The sequence below is a fragment of the Blastomyces dermatitidis genome, assembly GCF_000003525.1.
Source record: "Blastomyces dermatitidis ER-3 genomic scaffold supercont1.2, whole genome shotgun sequence".
Lineage (NCBI taxonomy): Eukaryota > Fungi > Ascomycota > Eurotiomycetes > Onygenales > Ajellomycetaceae > Blastomyces > Blastomyces dermatitidis.
In genome coordinates, this window is record NW_025544775.1 from 3,176,238 (window position 1) to 3,184,266 (window position 8,029).

Below are 8,029 nucleotides of genomic sequence, written 5' to 3' on the forward strand. Positions count from 1 at the left end.
AGATGTCTCTGTCAGACTCTTTGATAAATATATTCAGTTCTTTAATTCCACTTTTTCAAGATATTTGCACAGAATATTCAATTCCTTTACAGATAAGTTATAAAGAAGCTTATACAGTGCTATTACACTGTTTTCAAGATGAATCTTATATCATATCTTGATATCAGGAAACTTCACTGCTTTTCTTTCTGAAAAGATATTCTTAAAATCTGTAAAGAGATATCATGTACATCTGTCTTTAATAACAGATACTGCTGCTGCCCCGGTGGCCGAATGGTTAATGCGGCCACCCGGTAGTGCCTTGGCGTGGGAAACCAAGGCGTGTGGGTTCGAAACCCGCAGGGGATACATTAAATCCGGAACCCAAGCACCTCAGGTTCCTAATAAATACAGAGGTGTACAAATCGCTTCAATAAATCGCTCTATGTTCCTGGGCTGGGAAGTTATTATCGCATGTATCTAATTGTCACTCCTTTGTATTTCCTATGTTCTTGTTATCTTGGCGTGGTCTCAACACCTGTATTTCCTCCTGTATAACCTACACTTGGCCTGTATTTAACATTACGCAAGGACTCATCATAAGCTCCGCTTGCATATGAGTATAATAAAATAATAATAATAATAATAATAAGATACTGCTGCTAATCTTGCAGTGAGAGTGATTACTTTCTCATCTATTCTCAAGTCTCAATCACCTACTATGCAGTATATTGACTCAATCTTTTTCTTAAGATTCTTTCAATGAAACTCTTCAGATTTCTCTATCACTGTCTCTTCATTAGTAAGACAGTATCATCACATCTAAGTGACTCAGTCAATAAGAGAATTGTTTTCTCTCAATTATAAAAGATCTAGAATGACATTCTCATCTATGATATTAACTGTATGAAGAAGTAGACTGCTCTTCTTGAAGATATCTTCTGAGTCTGTGATCACACACTTCACTTGAATTATGTTAAAATGATAACATTTCATTTCATCAGTAAATTTTACATGATCTGACAGATCTATCTTCTTTCAACTCTTTATTAAAGAAAAGGAATAGAATATGAAGTTAGTATCTATCTCAGAGTTGAGTAGACATCTCACTAATATCTCTCTATTCAGAGTATATATTGTGATTGTAATATGAACTCAGAGATGTGAGAATTATCAATTCTTTATTTCTTTCTCTTCATTATCTTTTACAGATACATTTATCAGAAGAGAAGTTAATTTTGAGAAGATATCTTCTCAGTTTCTTTTGTTCTTCAGCTTCTTATAATCACTGATATAGTATTTATCAGCTCTGCAGTTGAAACAGAGATCTTTATTAAATCTTTTTTAATATTTCTTCATAGTAAGTGAAGAATTAGAATACTTAAAATTCTTCTTTACTTTCTTCATACTGAAGCTATTATAGTGCTGTTTAGATTCTATTATTAGTTACTTAGAAGAGATCTTATTAGTCTTTTTCTCAGAGAATTAATTATTTAAATAGATCTGAAAAGTTAGATTGACAAGCTCAGTGTGATTAATTGATGAAGTCTGATATTATAATATCATTATTCATATCTTATGAGTCAGCTTTATAAGATAAAGTTGTGTTTTTAATTGATTTAAATCATTGATCAATTTCTTTCAATATTCTTCAAATCTTATATTGAAATTAAAAGAATTCTTATTATCTTATTAATATAATAAGTTGAACTACTGTACTGCTGTGAAGCTGTGATTGCAGTGATCTTTAATTTAATTCAGTAGAAAGTTCTTGAATTCTTTCTAAGTTATAACAGTATTAATATACTCAAGCTTTCTCTTCTTAATAATTTAAGTAGTTGCAGAGATGTCTTCAAGAAGGTTAGTAATATATATTACTTATATCTTATAAGTATTATTCTGACTCAGATTAAGATGAAATTTTCATTCAAGAGTATAGATAAAGCTGTGAAATTCAGATAAGATATTTTTCTTATATCTCAGTGAATCTCTGATCTTAATCTCTCTATCTTTATAATAGATATAGGTGTGTAGAGACTGCAGCAGTGACAGAGTGATTGAAGAGCTTATATTAAAATATACAGTGAGTTCAGAAATCTCAGATTTCTGCTGAGATAGAGATGTACATACTCTAGAAAATAATGTAGTGTTTCTCCCAGAGAGTGAGATCAGATTAGTCTCAGTGTAGATATATAAGATTATATCAGTCTGTTAGAGCTTGACTGATTTAAACTTATAATCAGATCAAGTGATTTGAATTGTAATATAATGAAATTGAAGTGATGACTAGTCAGTAGTATTATATAGAAGTAGTTGTTTAAGAAACTGTATAAATGAGCTTGACTATCTTGCTTGAATAGTGAGCTTGTAGACTACAGGATTATTACAAGAATGTCACAGATATGATACTTAGTATACTAAGAAGATTGTATAAGACACACAGTAACTCTTGTATATATTACAGTAGAAGAAAAGAAATGAATCACTGACTTCTTTGATAAGAAGTCAGCATCTAGCTATTTTATATAGACAATGAGTGAATATCCTTCTCTCATTTCATGAGTGAGAATAGCCAGAGTGATACCTCAGCAGTGTCTTATTATCAAGAAAGAGTAATCTGCTGACCTTGTATAGAAGCGGGGTTCTCATATTCATCAATCAGATCTTTCTATGATATATCCGAATGATGTCATAGAGTGGTTGGAAACCGGTTTGAACAGGATGAAATCATCCGCATGGAAGCGATGAGCCGTGTGGAACCGCAGCAGGGCCTTGGCGCGGCCAGGGGCGTGACACATATCTATAGTTTGAGAGAGTGCAATATATAGCTGATCATGTAAGAATACAGAGTTTCTGAGATTAATATTAACTGTAGAAAGAGACTGCCTCTGAGACTTATTAATTATCATTATAAAGCATGAACAGACTGAAAACTGATGATAAGTCATGTTAAATGAAATCTTAATAGATTGAGTATGTAGATTAATCTGTGACAGTATATGAACTAAACTCTTATATATACTGAATATAATCTTTATCTCAAGTAAACAGATTATCATCTGCTGAATAATCATTCTTATACTATTACAGAGTTCTTCAGATGATCAGAGATTACACAGAAGTATAATAGAAGTACTCACTTTCAATCTCAATACAGACAGTGACAGAGCTGAACAGTTAATAACAGTCAGATATTCACAGAAGAACTTCTCACAGCTCAGAGTCAGATCATCTGTATAAGTCATGTCTGCAGTATAAAATATATGAACATTATCTAATATGACTGTTATAATCTGTTCATTAATGCAGAATGCATTCTGATTTAATACAGTGAGAATGACACAGCTTTTAAAGTAATCAGAGCAGACTACTGCAGTTCTAAGTTCAGCTGTAGAAAACACTCTCTCACACAGTACACTGATGTCAGCAGCTTGATAAATATAAAGTGAAAGATCAACACAGTCAATACAGTTCAGATTATATGACATTTGACCAAGTCAATTCACAAACATCATGTTGTTATCATCCGCAGTCAGTCTCATATTGTCAGGAAAAAGAGATTATACACTACTGAACGCTATTAACATCGTATTACTATAATATTTCTCATTATTATCAGCTTACTATAATACTCATCTAATACTTGCTTATACTAGCTCTCTTGACTCACACATATATTTTACTATAAATAGCTCTATCTTTTGTATGAAATAGATATATTAGATAGTGTACAGATAATAAAACAAGCAGATCTTGATACATATAAGATTCATATGTTTTTAACATATTCATCCGTGACACTTATTCTGACAGTTATGAGCCCGGTAAGAGGCATCTGAAGAGAAGCATGATACATCAATCTCAATTCTCATTCAAATTCAATAACAATTATTTGAACTGAGATGATCAATTCTCATTCAAACTGATAACTATCATTTGAACTGAGACAATTGATTCTCATTTGTATACAGTTCAAATTACTCAACTGTTATATTATAACTAATTCTCAGTAAGCAGCATCTGAAGAGAAGCATGATACACTAATCTCAATTCTCAGTCAAATTTGATAACTATCATTCAAACTGAGACAACTATACACAATCACAATTCTCATTCAAACTGATAACTATTATTTGAACTGAGACAATTGATTCTTATTTATATACAGTTCAAACTACTCAATCATTATACCTGATTTCTGGTAAGCAGCATCTGAAGAGAAGTATGATACACTGATCTCAATTCTCATTTAAATCAATAACTATTATTTGAACTGAGATAATAGATTCTCACTTGTATACATTACAAATCACTCAACTATTATACACTCTGAATTCTGATCATATCTATTCTTAAATACTTGAACTGATTCCTCAATTCATTCAATATAACTGATATAACAGACAAGACAATGTCTAGTGCAACAGTTTACCTTAGTGTTTCTGAAGATTGAAAACTTTGATACAAGCATATACAAGAATATGCAAAGAACAAGAAGATATCAGACTTCATCAATCTTGATAAATCTGATATCTTCTCTGAACTAGAAGAACTTCTGAAATCTGAGTGTTCAGAAGAAGCCACCGCGGAGGTCAAAATAGTATATAATATCAAGATCACTGTGTGAAAAATCAAATATATGAAATATGAGAAATTGAATGAAGGTATGACAAAGATACAAGATGTTATATGAAGAACAGTGAATGCTACAGAGCTATAACATATACACAGTGAGTATGATGATATAAAGAAGATTATTTATTCATTAAGAGATTAACTCTTTCTCACAATTGCAGACTATCAGAATAATATGAGAATCTGATATTATAATCTCTGCAAAGCACTGAAAAACAGAGACATAGAGAAGTGATTAAATGACTGATCTCTCATTGAAGATGATATCAAAGAGGCAGATATAGCTGAACAGTTTAACTTGAAGAAAGACTTCTTAAATATGAATCTAGCTACTGATGCAGGTTATGTACAAGTATGAGCTAAGAATGTTCAACATGATAAAGATGTCATATCTTTGATAGAGTTAGTTAAGAACTTCAAGAAACAGTATAGAGAAATGAGTATTCTCAAAGAAGATAAATCTATGAACTTCATTACTCTTAATGAAAGATCAGTAACATTCAGAAACTGCATCTGCAGAGCTCATCACTGATACACTCAGTGCTACTATCTCAATTCTTCAAGAAAGTCATCTGAATGAGAGGAAAATAGAGAGAAGAGAACTCAGATTGATCAAGCTCTTAAGAATCAAGAATTGAAGAGATGTATTTATTATGTGATATCTAGAGATTTATTCATGAATACAGATATGATAGATAAAGCAGTTCTAGAAGAAATGATTCTGAAGCATTCAGATTCTCAATCTATCAATCATCAATCTATCAATTATCAATCTATTAATTAGCAAATCTGAACAATATTAATGAACTCTTCAAATTCTCACTTCTATCTCTGAAACTTCTGAATCTTTGATACTGGTATGAAACAGTATATATACAATAATTGAACACATTTTCTATTCTTTACACCTGCGAGCACGGAAGTCTATACAGACAACTTCAGCACTAAAGTTAAAGGTTATGAAACTGTTAGAACTATGATGATAAATGAAGCAGAAAAGCAGTTCAATATCAATCTCATTGTCACGCTCCCGGCCGCGCCAAGGCCCCGTTGCGGTTCCACACGGCCCATCACTTCCATGCGGATGATTTCATCCCGTTCAAACCGGTTTCCAACCACTCTATGACATCATTCAGATATATCATAGGAAGATCCGATTGATGAATATGAGAACCTCACTTCTATATGAGGTCAGCAGATTACTCTTTCTTAGCAATGAGACACCGCTGAGGTATTGCTCTGGTTATTCTTGCTTATGAAATGAGAGAAGAGTATTCACTCATTGTCTATATAGAATAGCTAGATGCTGGCTTCTCATCAAAGAAGTCAGCAATTTGTTTTACTTCTATGAGAATATACACAAGAGTTACTACATGTCTCATACAATCTTCTTAGTATACTAAGTATTATATCTGTGATATTCTTGCAATAACCCTGTAGTCTACAAGCTCACTATTCAAGCAAGATAGTCAAGCTCACTTATATGACTTCTCAAACAACTATCTCTATATGTTGCTGCTGACTAGTCACTGATTTGATTCTGTCATATTACAATTTGAATCACTCAATCTGATTACACATTTAAATCAGTCAAGCTCTAACAGACTGATATGGCCTCATACACTCATGCTGGGACTGATCTGACCTCACTCTCTGAGGGAAACACTATATCATTTTCTAGAGTGTGTACATCTCTACTCTGACAGGAATTCAAGATTTCTGAAATCACTGCACATTTTGGCATGGGCTCTTCAACTGCTCTGCCACCGCCGCGGCCCCTACACACCTACATCTATCATGGAGATAGAGAGATTAAGATCAGAGATTCACTGAGATATAAGAGAAACATCTTATCTGAATTTCACAGCTTTATCTGTATTCTTGAATGAAAATTCCACCTTAATCTGAGCCAGTATAATACTCATAAGATATGAGTAATATACACTGTTAACCTTCTTGAAGGCATCTCTGCAACTACTTGAGCTATCAAGAAGAGAAAGCTTGAGTGTATCAATACTGTCATAATATGAGAAGAATTCAAGAACTTTCTACTGAATCAAATTGAAGATCACTGTAACTGTGGCTTCACAGCAGTGCAGTGATTCAACTTATTATATTAATAAGATGATGAGAATTCTTCTGATTTCAATGTAAGATTTGAAGAATATTGAGAGAAACTGACTAATGATTTGAATCAATTAAAAACACAGCTTTATCTCATGAAGCTGACTTATAAGATGTGAACAATGATATTATAATATCAGAGTTCATCAATCAATCACACTGAGCTTGTCAATCTGGCTTTTCAGATCTATTTGAATAATCAATTCTCTGAGAAAAAGATTAATAAGACTTCTTCTAAGTAATCAATGATGAGATCTAAACAGCATCATGACAGCTTCAGTGTGAAGAAAGTAAAGAAGAATTTCAAGTATTCTGATTCTTCACTCACTGCAAAGAAATATTAAAAAAGATTTGACAAAGATCTCTGTTTCAACTGCAAAGCTGGTAATCACTATGTCAGTAATTGTAAGAAGCTGAAGAAGAGAAGAAACTGAGAAGATATCTTCTTAAAATTGACTTCTCTTCTGATAAATATATCTGTGAAAGATAAAGAAGAGAAAGAAAAGAATTGATAATTCTTGTATCTCTGAGTTCATATTATAATCACAATGCATACTCTGAATGAGAAGATATCAGTGAGATGTCTACTTGACTCTGAGATAGATGTCAACTTTATATTCTATTTCTTTTCTTTGATAAAGAGTTGAAAGAAGATAGATCTGTCAGATTATATGAAATTTACAGATGAAATGAAATGTCATCATTTTAGCATAATCTAAGCAAAGTATGTGACTACAGACTTAGAAGAAATCTTCAAGAAGAGCAGTCTGCTTCTTCATACAGTTAATATCATAGATAAGAACATTATTCTAGATCTTCTGTGATTGAGAGAAAACAATTCTCTCATTGACTGAGTCACTCAGGTGTGATGATATCACCTCACTGATAAAGAGACAGTGATAGAGGAATTTGAAGAGTTTCATCAGAAGAATCTTGAGAAAAAGATTGAGTCAATATACTATGTAGCAGATGATCAGAACTTGAGAACAGATGAAGAAGCTATCACTCTCACTGCAAGATTAGCAGCAGTATCTGTCATTGAAGATGAATGTATACAATGTCTCTTTACAGATTTTAAGAATGTCTTTTTGAAAAGAGAAGTAGTGAAGTTTTCTGACATCAAGATACAATATAAGATTTGTCTTGAAGACAGTGCAACAGCACTGTACAGATCTCTTTACAACTTGTCTGTAAAGAAGTTGAATATTCTGCATAAATATCTTAAAGAAGCACAATCAAAGAACTGAATACATTTATTAAAGAGTTCAGCAGAGGCATCTATACTCTTTAT

At 32.3% G+C, this 8,029-nt stretch overlaps 1 pseudogene across 1 annotated transcript; it reads left to right on the plus strand.

Annotated features, from left to right (window-relative positions):
* The first annotated feature begins 259 nt into the window (after positions 1–259).
* On the plus strand, positions 260–348 carry BDCG_16418 (annotated as a pseudogene). Its single transcript has one exon. The product of its transcript is annotated as a tRNA-OTHER (tRNA).
* Positions 349–8,029: the final 7,681 nt, after the last annotated feature.